General features: G+C 34.8%; 1 non-coding gene across 1 annotated transcript; it reads left to right on the forward strand.

Moving 5' to 3' along the window:
* Window positions 1-14,789: 14,789 nt before the first annotated feature.
* On the forward strand, window positions 14,790-14,896 carry LOC114026758. Its single transcript, XR_003567166.1, has one exon. It is a non-coding gene; the product is annotated as a U6 spliceosomal RNA (small nuclear RNA).
* The last annotated feature ends 324 nt before the right edge of the window (window positions 14,897-15,220 follow it).

Below are 15,220 nucleotides of genomic sequence, written 5' to 3' on the forward strand. Positions count from 1 at the left end.
AGATAGATAGATAGATAGATAGATAGATAGATAGATAGATAGATAGATAGATAGATAGATAGATAAAAATACAATCCCTGCTTTCTAGAATCATACAATCCAGTCCTGGACACCAAACCAAACTCACAAGGCATTTTGTTATATTTGTGTAAATACTGGAATTATAGAACTGTAGGGATTGATTATCATTTGGTCATTTAGTCCAACTCCCTAACTCTTTCTTGGACTATCTCTGTAACATCCTCAAGTTCATCAACCTGATCCTGCTTAAATACCTAAAATGTTATAGTTTTTATTAACTCATACAATAACTAATTTCATTTTCAGATAGTTTGAATGATTAGGAAATTCTTACCCTGAGCCAAATCCCTTTCCTTATATTTTCCACCCTCTCTAACCACATAAGTAAATCTCATTCCCCTTTCATATTGTATTTAAAATATATAAATTATTTTATTGTAATTTTAATTATAATTCAATTACATTATAAATTTATAATAATAATTTTGCAATTTTTATAAATCATTTAAAAGTAATTATCATGCTTCCCTCTCAAATTTTATTTCTTCTACATATACATGTGTGTGTATGTGTGGTATAAACCTTGTTACTTTTATTTTCTCTCCTGGTGTGTATATACATGCTTGTATATATGTATAAGCATACATGTGTATATATACATACATGCATACAGAGAGAGCATTGGAAGCATGGGGGACAGCCAATGAAAAGCACAGAGGCAGGAAATGACCTGTAGGTACTCTGGTTCTTAGAGTGCCAAAACAGAGTAAAGTGTAAGATGACTGGAGAGGTGGGAAAGGACGAAGTTGTAAAAAGCTTTAAATGCCAACAAGAGGAGTTTTCAGTACATTAAAATTCCTATTTTTTTATATGAACATCTTAGTTGTATCATCTCTTCCCCAGTGCTTTATAAAATTTATTTTTAACATAAAAGAAGTACTTTATATGTATCACTATTAAATAATAACTTTATATCTAATAGGTAGTTGGAGATGCTGAAAGCTTGGCGAGATACTTAGGGTTGCATAAATAGATAGGAAGCATTGGTAACAATAAGCCTATTGGAGGTGACAGAATCCCAGCTGAACTATTTAAAGGTGTTAAAGGTGTGGAAAAGTTATACTGATAAATGAGATAGTAAGTTAATTAGGGAGATGTTAAGTGGATTGCCTTACCAGAGTGAGGACCCTGGTTTAGGTTATGTAACATAAATTTACAGTGGATCCAGTCAGCATGGTTTCATGATTTTTCTCCACCTTTGTTGCATGGCACATGCATAGGAGCAAAGGCAGAAGATAATGGAGTGGGCCACGATTGAGACGGCAGGAGAAGATTAGCGATACAATAAAAGAGCAGGAGACTCTAGAGAATATTATAGTTGAACTGGTTCACCAAAGGATCAAGATGGGGAAAGGAAGAAAATGCAACTAATGCAGAGATGATGGCCTAGGAAAGAATTGAAAGAATTGGAGGTCACAGGTTGAAAGAATAACAAAGCCCCAATGATTTAGATGGAAAATCAGAAAGGAATAAAACAAGTACTGCAGGTGCTGTATAGGTAGGGGTGGTTTCCCTTTCCCAGAGATTTAACCTGGTATGGAAAATAAGGGACTCTGCCTTAAAAAGTGGTTTCTACAGACAATATTAAATACTTGTGCATCTACCTGCCAAGATACAGAAAAGAACTATGTAAACACAATTACAAAACACTCTTTACACAAATAAAGATAGCTCTAAATAATTGGAGAAATAATAATTGCTCATAGGCAGACAGAGCCAATATAGCAAAAATGACAATATTACTTGAATTAATTTCCTTATTTAGTACTATACCAATCAAACTACTAAGGAACTACTTCATAGAACTAGGAAAAATAATAAGAAAATGCACCTATAGGAACAAAAGATCAACACTATCAAGGGAATCAATTAAAAAAAGAAAAAAAATGGAAAGGAAGGGAGCCTGTAGTTTAAATCTATAATCAACAAAACAGTTTTGTACTGTACAAAAGAGGTTGATCAATGGAACAGATTATGTACAAAATATACAAAAGCAAATGAGCACAGTAACCTAGTGTTTGATAAATGCAAAGATCCAATATTTTTGGACAAGAACTCATTATCTGACAAAAACTACTGCAAAAACTGGAAAGGCAGAAACTTAACATAAGTCAACATTTCACACCATATACCAAGATAATGTCAAAAAGAATACATGATTTAGACATAAAGGGTGATATAAGCTAATTAGTGGAACGGAAGAAATTATCTGTCAGATCTATGGAGAGTGGAAGAGTTCTTGACAAACAAGAAAGAGAGGTTTACAGGAAGTAAAATGTATAATTATGATCATATAAATTTGAAAAGATTTTGTATAAACAAAACCAATAAGGCTAAAATTAGAAGAATATTGGGAAACTGGGAAAATATTTACAGCAAGTTTATCTGATAAAGGTCTCGATTTTCAAATATATAGAAAATTGGGCTAATTTTATAAGAATAAGAGACATAACCCCAACTGAAAAATGGTCAAAGAATATGAACAGGCAGTTTTGAGGAAGAAATCAAAGCTACCAATAGTAATATGGAAAAATTCACAAAATCACTAGTATTTAGAGAAATGCAGATTAAAAGCAATCTGAAGTACCATTTCACATTCATCAGATTGGCTAAGATGACAGAAAAGTAAAATGCCAGTGCTGGAGGGGATGTGGGAAAATAGGTGTACTAATGCACTGTTGGTAGCCCTATGAACTAATCCAACCATTCCAGAAAGCAATTTGGAACTATGCCAAAAAGGCTAGTAAACTTTGACTTAGCAATACTGCTACTAGGTCCATACCCAAAAGAGATCAAATGAAAAGGAAAAATACCCTATACATAAAAATATTTATAGCAGCTCTTTTTGTGATAGCAAAGACTTGGAAACTGAGGGGATGTCCATCAATTGGGGAATGGCTGAACAAGTTAGATTACATGGATGTGATGGGATAGTATGCATTGTAAGAAATGATGAAGGGAAAGACCTGAAAAGATTTATATAAACTGATATGAAGTGAAGTAAGTATAATTAGAAGAACAATTTACACAATAACAACAATATTGTAAAAATAATCAGCTGTGACTTAGTAACTGTGATCAACACAATGATCCACCACGATTCCAAGGGACTCATAATGAAAAATACTATCCAGGTCCAGAGAACTGATGGTCTCAGAGTGTAGACTGAAGCATATGTTTTTTTTCTTTCTTTTTATTTTCATAACATAGCTAATGCAGAAAATTGTGTTGCGTGACTTCATATCTGTAATGGTTTTATATTTCTTCTCAATGAGTGGATAAAGGTGGTCAAGAGAAAGAGAATCTGGAATTAAAAATAAAATTTAACTTAAAATTTCCACTACGGTGGTCTCAAATGGAGATAGATACAGAGATTTAGTAGAAATCTACACAAATATGATAATCGAAGCTATAAGCACAGCTTAGTTCACTGGAAAAAGAGAGATGAGCCTAATTATTAAACAAATAGAGGAGATACTCATAGTTAAGGGACAAAGGAGCTAGCAGATGAGATGGAGGACAAGGAAGTGAAGTGGAAGATTTCAGAAGCAACAGGGCAAGAGATCAGTAAGGAAGGAGGGATTAACCGTATCATTAGTCACAATCAAATAAGATAATATTTGTAAATTTTTTAGCACAGTGCCTGGCACATAGTAGGCACTTAATAAATATTTATTACCCTCCCCCCACCCCATTCCCATGTCATGCTTCAGAGAAAATAAAGGAGAGTAAGGACTGAGAAAAAGACTTTAGTTTGGGCAATTAGGAGAATGCTGGTTCTAGTACTTTTTGAATTCTTTTTTTCAAAGTAGTCTTTGTCTCCTTCTTAGTTTTTATGTCTTTTTTAGTCTTTATATATTGTGTGCACATGGGGCAACCAATAACTTAATTCTTGAGATTTTGATTCATTTTCTTCCTAACGGCGAAATTATAAAATTATGCTTTTTAAAATGTGTTAGGCTCACTGAAATTCCCATTATAAATCCATCTAAATCATCTATGTTGTTTTAACTTCTTGAATACTTCAAGGATCCATAATTTCATCATTCTGAGGATTCTCTCCACCATTGCAGATAGCAATCCCTTTATTATTTAGCAGATGATCTTCAAGACTTGCTGTAACCAAAAATTCATTACATTGCTGTCCAACTGGTGATGAACCTCTCTAAACTTAGTTTGGCTAATCCTCAGACAACAGAGTGTTCATAATTAGGTCTGTTTTTGAAGCTGTTACAGCTTCAAAGGGCCTATCAGAACTGATATTCCACTAGCATAGTTTTCAAGAACGCAAGGTCACATCAATACCTTACTCAACTTCAAATCTAGGCTTGAGTCCAAAAACAGTATTTTCTAAAATGTTATAAATTCACTCTTGTCCAATTCCATAAAAGTATCCAACAAGGGTTCAAATCAACATGTTACATGCACACTTGATAGAAAGGGAAAAAAATAAGTTTTTAAAGTTCTTAACACATTCATTAAATTCTACTTGCCTTGGCTAAATATGGCCACAAGTGAAATGAGTTCAGAGTAATTAAGTCAATTCAATTTAAGATTTAAAAAAATCATCATCATCATTCATTGGTTTCACTGTTACTATTCGCCAAACAATCTCATGAAACAGAAAAAAGCATGTCAAAATATTTTTGTATTCTCTGAATAATGATGTAATCTGTATCTCTTTTACCCCTCCCTTCAAAAAAAATCACTCCAACTAGAGAATGCAAATGTTAAGGAAAACTATAACTACTAAAAACTGTACCAAAAGCAGGCCTCATGTTTTTGCACTATGATTGGGGGCCTAGGAGACAGGCAATGTAGTCCCTTTCATTAGTCAAATGACTTCAAGCAAGCCAAAAATTTCATTTCCTTCATTTGTAGGATGAAGTAGTCAGACTAGATGACCTCCAAACTGAATTTTACCTCTTGAATCGTGTGATTTTTTCATTTAACATTTTTTCTATATTATAGCATCAACTTTTTACAAATGACAAAACCTTCTCAGATTTTTCCCTCTTTAAACCATGCCAGTGAAAAGTTTATTCCCTTTCTCAAGCACTAGTGTGTCTAATAAGTATCAGGCAACGAAACTGACTTTTAATAAAAACATATTAGAACTTATGAATCCAAATGAAAATTGTTCCTTTCGAACAAGTCCTCCTTAAGGGACTTATTTGAATGTTACTGCTATTATTCAAAACATTTTTCAAATCCATTTGGAAGAGCCTCCAAAGTCAGGGGCACATTCTATGCCACATTCTTTGGCATAACCTTAATGTTTGAGTGCAAATTTCCTTTTTGTCCCACAATAACCAAAAATAAAGTGATGATTGTGATTATGACTCATGTTTACATGACTCTTTATAGTTTCTCTTTAACTCTGCAAAGTAGATTGGGCTTCAATTTTGCCATCTGGAAATTTCAGACTTGAGAGGTTAAATGACTTGCCCAAAGTCTCACAGCTAGCAAATGGCAGATTTAAGATTGAAATCCAGGTCCACTGACTACAAATCCAGCACTTTTTCCATGGCACCACACTGAGTCTCATGATGATAGTGAAAGGAAATCAATTGCTTCCTAAGGCAGCACATTCAACATCTGGATAGTTCTAAATAGTTAAGAAGTTGAGGTTTTTTTCCCCCTTAAACCAAACACATCAATTACATTCATTCAGTAGACTACAGCTTTCTTGGGGACAGGGAATGTTTTATTTTTATCTTTGCACTTTTATCTTTGCACTTAGCAAAGCAGATATTTGATTAATTTAATTCGATATTCATCATAAGTATCTACCATTTCAAGATGGTTCGTAATATCATAGAGATGACTCAAAGCCAAGTACTTAAAGGCTTGCTCATGAAGAAGCTCTTAAAGTATGGAGTGTTGACAGGACCTTTCTGAAAACTAGCCTGGCTAAGCATGGAAAAGTCAATGATCAATAAGCTAGCCATTTGATTAATTCTTTTGCCATGACAACCCATGATAGCAGAGACTGGGACTGGGACTAGGATTTCATTGTTATAAAGAACTCCCCAGTGGTGAAAGTTAGGCCACCAATTTATTTTGGCACCTTCTTTCCAAATTATAAAACATTAAAGAGTTGACTAGAGCACTAAGAAATTAAGTGACTTGACCAGGGTCACAGAGCCAGTTTGTGTCAGGAACTGGCCACCCATAGGAAAAAATGTATATGGAAAATGGCCTTCAATACTGTGTAGCCCATTTCTGCAGGGGCAGTGACAAAGTGTTAAAAAAGGAAGATGAGGTTGCTAAGGAACATAGTTTTAGGCTGTCTATAAATATTAACTTAGCTACTGGTGCTGTAATTGTGATATCCTAATTCAATGATCAACCACTGAACCTATTACCTTCGATGAATTGGATCATATTAATCCTGATATTTTTGTTATAAATAAAATCAGAAAAAGGAGGCTGTACTGAATTCAAAGGATGGTTCACAGGTTCTCCTTGGAAACATAAATAGTCAGTACAGTTGGTTTAATCAAGTGTCCAGAGGAAACAAGAAACATTATTTGATGGAATATTTGGTCATCTTGAATTATAGTTTATAATAAGCATATGTTAAAAGATCAAAATGAAGATATTTAACATGCTATTATTAACATTTGTGGCAGAGTATGAAGAAGTAGAGAAATTCCATGAAGAACTCAGTATGACTTCTCACACTAAATCAACATATACTTTAGTACTAGGTGGGCACAAGGAAGAAGCCTACAAACATCTCTGAAAATGTGGTTCAGTAAAAAGAAATGAGAAGTCAAGGCATTGTAGACCACATGGGAGCTTCACATATGCATATCATGAATACATCCTTCAAAATTCAAGTCAAAAAGTGTTTGATATGATGAGCACACAAAAAAGAAATTGATTATATTTTAACAAGAAGTGATTAATTACTAACAAGGGAACAATATACAAATTAGACATTTTTGTACAATTGGATTCTTGCCTCCTAAGAGAAACAATTAAAATCAAATCAATAACAAGTTATTAGAATGACTAAAAGTAAGGATATAGCATACAGTTAAGGCAAATACAAACTGAACTATTTAACACTATTTAAGAATGAGTAAAAGAATAGAAATCAAGATTATTACTATTACTTAAGGAAGTTTAAGAGATATAAGTAAATTATCCAATGTAAATGCTAAATAGCCTAGAAGTGGGCTCAATAAGATAATACTTAAATTTATTGCCATATGTGTTACATATATATACACACACATAGATATATAACAGACAAATAATACATATATAAATAATACATATGTGCATACATCTGTGTGTGCATTATAAAACTTACTAAAAGCAGAGAAGCAGTAAGGGAGAAAAGAAGTCCAAACTAAGGTGAGGGAAGGGAACTGGCTAATCCAGGTAATTCAGAGAAAATATAGGAATAAAACTAGGGGGATAATAAACAGCAAAAGATAGAAAAGAATATTGTATAATAATCCTTTTCTCTATCAGACAATGGAAATTACGACATTTAGAATCTAACACCTTAGTCCCCAGAGGGCTGCATAATGAAGTAGAAATGGCACTGAAGAAAATAAAGACAGGAAGGGCAACTAGCTAGACCAAGTACACACGGGGCAAATGACAAAATTCAGGGGGCATCCAGGGACTTAATCTCAAAATGACAGAAGGCAGGGAAGATAGGAAACACACGGGACAAAAAACATAGACTTTGATGTTGCTTAAAAAAAGAAAGGGTCAAGACAGCATCAATCCCAATATGACTACTTTCCCATCTCCAGAAAATCTTTCTAAGAATAATTTCCATACGAAGGAAGGTCGTCCTTGACAAACATATGAGAAGAGTATTGTCAGGCTTTAGCAAATAATATTCTTCTATAGCAGATCAGATTTTCAAAGTAACACAATTTGACTGAAAGACATGAAGAATACAAGACCTCACCATATTTATTTCTCTTGACTATACAAAAGCATTTGATTCAAAAGACTTCACTTTTACTATATACAGAGAACAAAACAAATGGCTGAAAAGCTATGGCCTTCTGGTCCTTCAGAGCCTTTAAAAGACGATGTGAATATCAGCCAGGCCCAGAATTCAACATAATGATAAAGTTAGATTGCTTTTAGGAAATTACACAATAATTTAAAGACCGTAAATACCTCCTTGAAACAAAATCCCATTTAAAAAAAATCCTTGTTGTACCAGTAGTGCCATATGGTATAAGTCATAGGACATTACAGTTTCCAAAGAATAAAACTTGTGGATCACATGAAGGGTAAAAGAGACACACAAAATAAGCATAAGTAGTTGTTTTAAGAGATTTGATATTAAGTGGCATAGTGGATAGAGTACTGGACTTGGAGTCAGGAAGACTTGAATTGGAATCCAGCCCCTGACATTTAATAGTTGTGAGACTGGGAAAAGTCACTCAGTCTATCTCAGTTTTCTCATCTTTAAAATGAAGATGCTAGGAACAGCTACATGTCAGGGTTTCTGTGAGGATAAAATGAGATAATATCTGTAAAACACTTTGAAGTCTTTTGAATCAAATGCTTTTGTATAGTCAAGAGAAATAAATATGGTGAGGTCTTGTATTCTTCATGTCTTTCAGTCAAATTGTGTTACTTTGAAAATCTGATCTGCTATAGAAGAATATTATTTGCTAAAGCCTGACAATACTCTTCTCATATGTTTGTCAAGGACGACCTTCCTTCGTATGGAAATTATTCTTAGAAAGAGTTTCTGGAGATGGGAAAGTAGTCATATTGGGATTGATGCTTTCTTGACCCCTTCTTTTTTAAGCAACATCAAAAACTATAAAATGCATTTGTTGTTTTTGTTCTGTTATTTCAGTTGTGTCCAACTCTTTGTCACCCAATACGTGGTTTTCTTGGCAAAGATCTAGGAGTTGTTTGCCATTCCCTTCTTCAGCTCATTTTACAAAGGACACAAACATGGTTAAGAGACTTGCCCAAGGTCTCTAAAAGCTAATATGTGTTTGAGGCTGGATTTGAACTGAGGAAGATGAGTCTTCCTGCCCTCATGCCTAGTACTCTTTCCACTGTATCATCTAGCTGCCCTAAAATTGCTATGTAAGTGCTAGTTACAATTGTTAGATTGTATTCCTTCTATTTATATTTATATAAGTAAAGAACTATATATAGTAAAATGTTGAACATCTGATTGACCCCATTTAGTGATGCTAGTATGATTGAATGGAAATGCAACACAAAGGGGAGGAAGGCAATTCTTCTAGGGGGTTGGGGCTGCGTCAAGGACTGATTGGATAAACCCACTCAGACCACAGCCTTAGATTAATGCATAAGTTGAGAACTATCCCCTACGTAGGAAAATAACGAGGAAACAGAACTACCTAGCTTGACATTTCCCCTACGTATTTTCTGATATGGAGTAGAGAGCATAACTACTAGAGTAAGCATTGATCAAGCAGCACTCAGTTCCTAAGGCTGAACAGGATCATTCAACTGGGCAGCAGCATCCTCTGGTGGTTGCTTTGATTTATACTTATTTAATCCCCAGAGGATGTCAAACGGAACAAGTGTAATCCCTGATTTATATATTAACCTTTCACATATTTGAAGACCAAAATTTTATTCTCTGATATTATTTTCTTCCTTTAACTGATTCTCATCCACTAAGTTCTTATGACTCTTCTCCATTCTGGCCAGAGATATTGGGGACACAATACTTCACATGTGTTTTAGTTAGAGTATAGTAAGGCCAGCACCTCCCCTGTTCCTAACACTGTGCCTCTCAATGCCTTTGAAGTTTGCCTTGGCCTTTCTGGCTTTCACATAGCAGGCTGTCACTAAGCTTGCAGTACACTAAAACCCCCAGGTCTTTTCCTAATGAACTGTTTTCCCATCATGTACCTGCGAAGTTAAATTCAAGCATGAGATTTTACATTTATTTCTACCAAATTTCTCTTTTTTATATATTTAATTTTTTTCCAATTACATGAAAAAAATTTGACATTATTTTTTTAAATTTTGATTTCCAAATTACCTTTCTCCCTGCCTCCCTCCACCCCCTCATTGCAAAGGTAAGGAATTTGATATAGGCTATACATGTATGTAATGCAAAACATATTTCCATATTAGCCATGTTGTGAAGGAAAACACAGACTCCCCTCCTCAATTAAAAAAAAACAAGAAAAACAATTTTTTTTAATATGGTTCAATCTGCAATCAGACTATACCAGTTCTTTCTCTGGATGAGAATAGCATTTTTCACCTTCAGTCTTTTGGAATTGTCTTAGATCATTGTATTGCTGAGAATAACTAAGTCACTCACTTTGAGTTTAAATATTTTATTACATTAGCTACAAGCGTCAGGAACAATGGAATCTTAAAATCAATTCAAGTAATTGACAGGACATCCTTGAATGTAACCTCCATTCAAAGAGAAAATTATAGAACTAAATTATTAGAGGGCAAAATAATGCTACCAAAACAATATGCACAATTTCTACTATCTTCAGTTGCATTAACATGGTTCTCTTGTCTAGTAAAGCTCTCAGACACAAAGATCAAATTTATTTACTGATCCAGCTCCTAAATCCAGTATTCATTGACTTCTTTAGCTAGGAGGAGAGAAAGAAGTAATGCCAAAAATGAAGCTGTAAAAAAATAATCGAATGGCAGAGGAACATTTGACAGAGATGAGACAGAACAATTTGACTTCTATTTTGTTTCCACCTAATCTAGCAAGGACAATGATCTTTGAATTGGAAAGGTTAGAAAAAACAGTATAGGAAAAAAGTGTAGCCCCCCCCCCCAAAAATATGAGAATAACAAGAAAGCACCTAGACATTGTGAATAAATTCAAAACTCTAATCCCTACCTTTACATCCCAGGGAATTAAAGGAATTTGTCCTTGTGATAATAAGATGATAGAATTGGATAGTTGGAAGGGACCTGTGGAATTTATGACTCCCCATGCACACCAAAGAAGTTAACAATCATAAAGCCTGGACTATGGAAATGGAGAGCAGAGAAATGGGCACAGCAGAGGATGTTGCCCTATTATCAGTTTCCATAACTTAATGAAACTCCTAAATCCCCCACATTAGGTGTGAATGTAACTGCAAGGCATGTGCCCTCTCCCTCACTTAGCAAAATAACTCCTTTTTAAAATTTAAAAAAGAAACACACAAGTTAACATAGTCATAGTTACCCTCATTGGTTATATCCTCTATGCATGTTTCATATAGATAAGCTTAAGAGGCCCCAAGGCACTGACTGAGCTCATACTGTGTGTGTACCTCTGATAAAGCTCCAACCCCTTTCTTTAAAAATTGCATTAAAAACATGGTTTTGTCCACTGGTCAGCCAGCCTTAGCCAGAGCAGACCAGCCACGTTATTCACCAATGCTGACTCACTGGAAAGATGGGTGAGCCCATCTGATTCTGCCCAAAAGGAGTAATGATCCAGTAATCTTAATGGGGTGATCCTGCACCCCCGTAAGCATGAACAATTCTTGAAAAACTGCTCCCATTAGTCTTGCCCAACACCATCCTTGCCCCTAGGCATTTACACCTGTTTTTACAATAAACATCATGCATTGTGCATCACTCCTGACTGGACCTGAGTAATTCATGGGACCAGCACTTCATGTCAAGTTTTGACAGACCTTAAGAGTCACTGACTCCAATACTTCCATTTTACAGAAGAAGAAACAGAAACCTCAACAGAGGGTAAATGACTTGCAGAGGGTCACACAACTAGTACATGTGTGAGGCAGGATTCAAAACCAGGTCTGCCTGACTCCAAATTCAGCATTCAATCCACTATAATATACTGCCTCTCCTATCCCAGAGTCAGGCTCAGTAGGATGGCTTTCTATTAGGATCCACTCAAAATGAACAAATATTTGTTTATTTCCAGCAGGGGTTCCTTAAAAACTGATCATTCCAAAGTAATGCTATTTCCTTTTTTAGATACTAAGAAGTAGAGATGAGATGGACATGTACTTTGGGCATGGAGGACAGACTATGTAAAGAATAGAGACAAGAGATGGAATGTCATATAAGAGTTAGTTTGGCTGAAATGAAGAAGAATGCATACAGAAGAGTAATAAACTGCAGCCAGATTGTGAGATGAGTAAAAGTGAAGGAAGTGGAGACAACAAGTATAGACAGTTGCTGGAAGAATTTGATAGTGAAAAGGAGATATATCTATGTATACAGATACATATAGATATAGACACACACACAGATAGGGGTGTATATGTACATATAAACAGTAGTTTAAGGGAATAATAGGGTCAGGTAAAGCCAGGGCATTCTAACAGGGTGATACTGAAGATGAGAAAGTGGAATAAGTGATGGATAACTGTGGAAACAAGCTACTGGAGAAGATGGGTGGGCTAGATCAAGTAGATGGGGTGGCCTTGTTAAGAAGAAATGCCACTTCTTCATCAGTGACTAAAGCAAAGGATGATATGAGGGAAGATGTCAGAGGCCTATAAAATGTGTAAAGGAGAGAAAAGGAAGCTCTTTAGTTATTTCTATTTTTTCTAAGAAAAGCATAAGTGGGACTGCTCTATTGAGAGGATGGGGGATGGGTGCTGAACAAGATGAGAAAAGAAGAAAAAGTATAAAATAGTTGTTGTAGGGAGTGCAACAGTCAATTAGGGAATAGTAAAAAGGATTGTCTTGTTTCAGCGAGAGCCCAGTTGAAGAATATATTGCATAAATGTGTACTAGATCCAGCCAGCCTGATTATATGACTTATTCCAAAACCATTAAGAAGCACATAAGAGTAGATGAGCAAATCTAGAGAAAGAGAACCAGAACAGAGGAAAAAGCTAGAAAACTTCAAATGAAGAGCAATTGAAGAAAGGGAAGTGTTTAGCCTGGAAAAGAAAAAAATTAGAAGGGTCATGCTAGCTGTCCTCAAAATATTTGTATTTCTGTCACATGGAAAAAGCAATTATTCCATATTGTTCAAAAAGAAAGATCTAAAATGAATGGATAGAAGTTATAAGGCGACAGATTGTAGCGTTACATTAGAACTATTTATTATTGTTATTGTTGTTAACTAGGATTTATATAGCCTTTTAAGGTTTGTGAAGCCCTTTACAAATATCCTTATAACAATCTAAAAAGTAGACACTATTATTAAATCTACTTTATATATGAGGAAACTGAAGCAGGTGGAGGGTAAGTGACTTGCCTAGGATCATACAGCTACTAAGTGTCTGATGTCATATTTGAACTCGGGTCTTCCTGAGGCCAAGTGAAGAATTCTATTCCTTGTGCAACCTACCTGGCTTTAGTTGAAAGTCATGATCTTAATAATAAAGAGTTAACATTAAACTGGGCTGCCTCAAGAAGGCACAGAATCCTGAGTAGTGGACATGTTTAGGAAGAGACTAGATAACCCTCAATCAAGGATTCTATAGAACCCACCATAAATTCCCAACCCTATGACTAAGTAAACATTACACATTCCAGAATGAAGTGATTCACTTCATATTCATTTCTCTGGTCAACAATTGAACAAGGTCAACAACTGAACAGTGTAATAGAATAAACATTGGTTCTAGAGTCAGAGTACTTGGCTCTGAGTTCCTATTTTCTCACTTCCTACCTGTAGAATCTTTAGCAAAGTTCTGGCTCATCTATAAAATGAAGGCATTTAGATTAAATTATGCCTAAGTCCCTCCCCCCTCTCTCTGAACCTTCAATTCAATGGTTCAATAATCCTACTTAGTGAGGATGAGACTAGAGAATAATTTTGGACTATTTTTAACAAAGATTAAAGTTTTTTATTATTTATTTAATCCACAAGTTACTCTATTTCTGACAATTATTTTTGCCACAACAGTCAGTCATGAGAGGAGAATGGATATGTGCTTATAATTTTTTAGTATACAAATCTACAGAGTTAAACTTATTTTGTTCCATAAACACAGATAGTGACAAACTACCTCCCCCTAGACAGCCATCTCATAAGTAAGATCCATTACTTAATACAGAGAATAAGGTGAGTTACATGATGGTAACCCCCCCCCAAAAAAATTTCATATCATGGTTCTTGATGCATAGAAAGTACTTAATAATTTCTTTTTTTCATTATCCAAATGGGTGAATGGCAAGAGGCAGTAAAAAGAGTACTGGATCTGATATTAGAGGATCTGGATCCATATTCTAATTCTGACATTTACTAATGATGTATCCTGAGTTCTATCACTTGTAAAATGTGGAGGTTGTATTAGATGACCTCTAAGGTGTTTTCCAGCTCTTAATCTATGACTGTATGTATGTATATATACATATATGTCATATAACAGTAATTATACTAAACATACATCATATACAGTATATTTAGTGTCTTTATGTGTGTATAAGCTAATTAACCAAACTAATGCCTTGCTCCAACACCCATCCTTAGAGATTCAAATTTCCTCATATTTGGTAACAAGCAGATAGGATAGAAAAGTGAACATTGGAAAAAAGGGGAGTAATTCAGATTCTGAAGTATGACAAGCCAGATGGAAGATTATTGATATTGGCATTTGCACAATGGTTTCTACAGTAAACTCAGCCTCAGGCATGTTGCAGAATCAGAGCAATGGAGACAAAAGGATAAAGTGTAATAGGAGTTTGAAAGTAGAACTGAGAGTGCAAATCAAGACAAGTTCCGGGGAACATAACTTAAAAGTACCATCTTAAAATCAATCTGAGTGCTTGTGTCAGAAGTACATATACTAAAACTGGAATGACACAGAGAAGGTTAGCTTGGCCCCTACACAAGGATGGCATGCAAATTCATGAAGCATTCCACATTTTAAAATATTTAACCTCCAAATAGAAGACTCAAGGGAAATATAAAAAAGGTAAAAAAAAAAGAAGAGAAACTGTAAGGAGTTCAGTAATGATAAACTGTTCATATTTTGATATAGCAAGATTATTGTAACACTTAGCTTCAATACTATAAGAGCAATTGGAAGGAGTATATGCAACAATGGATGTGGATATAAGGTGACTTTGATGGGATGATACCCAATAAATAAATAAATAGATAGATAGATAAATGAATGAATGAATAAATAAAAGGGTGAGAAAGAAAATTGCACTGGAAAAAGGAGGGGGGGAGATTGAATGGGATAAATTA

Source organism: Vombatus ursinus, unplaced genomic scaffold (genome assembly GCF_900497805.2).
Source record: "Vombatus ursinus unplaced genomic scaffold, bare-nosed wombat genome assembly UNPS02014841.1, whole genome shotgun sequence".
NCBI lineage: Eukaryota > Metazoa > Chordata > Mammalia > Diprotodontia > Vombatidae > Vombatus > Vombatus ursinus.